Source organism: Etheostoma cragini, chromosome 16 (assembly GCF_013103735.1).
Source record: "Etheostoma cragini isolate CJK2018 chromosome 16, CSU_Ecrag_1.0, whole genome shotgun sequence".
NCBI lineage: Eukaryota > Metazoa > Chordata > Actinopteri > Perciformes > Percidae > Etheostoma > Etheostoma cragini.
Window position 1 is genome coordinate 13475517 of NC_048422.1, and position 1072 is coordinate 13476588.

The following is a 1072-nucleotide window of genomic DNA, read 5'->3' on the forward strand; positions in this document are numbered from 1 at the left end:
CCCCCCCCCCCCCCCCCCCCGCCCCCTCTTCAACATTGGCCTGCTTGAACTACTCTGCTACGGTTTTATCCTCTGTGCATCTCATCAAGTGCCGCTGAGCCATTGCTACTCTGCACAGTCAACATCAGGTGTAACCCTACACTCATCACACTGTCCACATCCTCTCCTTCTGATGTATTTAACTCAACTTGTAGAACATGTCATTTGTATAAGATGAAGGAAACTTGTTTATTTAAAAAACATAAACATTTGGAACACTTTCTCTTCATTCACCCCCCTCTCCTTTGCTTGCTCGTCCCTATTGTAGACATTGGACTACAGCAGGGGACACACAAGCCTCAGGGTGCTATATGGCCTATTTATTGTCTGCAGAGACCAATGCACAGACAGAGTGAAAAACAACAGGACTATGTGGGATGTGGTAATTAACAAAATAAACACCTATTGGAAAAAACAAACAAAAACAAAAATAGTTTTTTTTTTTTAAGATTTTTGCTTGATAACTTGACCAACAAAAAAAAGTTTTATGTTTATGTTTTTTTTTTACAGTCTTTTTTTAGGGGCATGTCAAATTCTATTTTGCATTTATCCCCACAATCCACCCCAACATCACCCACTCCAACTCTCAGCAGGGTCAGATGGCCAAGTAAACTCTGATGACAAGTGCTGCATTACACACAGCTGCTGCTCTGTTTTCACAAACAGCACAATACTTGGGCAAATTCTGTAATATTTTGGTACACGGTTGACATAAAGAATCTTTTGATGAAACAATCTCAGCTATAGAGAGGGTTCACATGTGATGCAATCAAAAACTTCAGATGAAGTGAGTCAGAGAACCTTGAGCTGAGATTTTCAACTGCCATTTCAGGTACAAGAATTCCCAGTCAAGATAAATAAATGTATTTGTTCAAAAAAATATTATGTAGAATATTAAAATATAAATCAAAAGAAAAATCTCAAACTGAATAGGACCTGTGTTCAGGACCTAGCTGAGAGAGGGAGTATGTATGTGTATATATGTATATATATATATATATATATATATATATATATATATATATATATATAT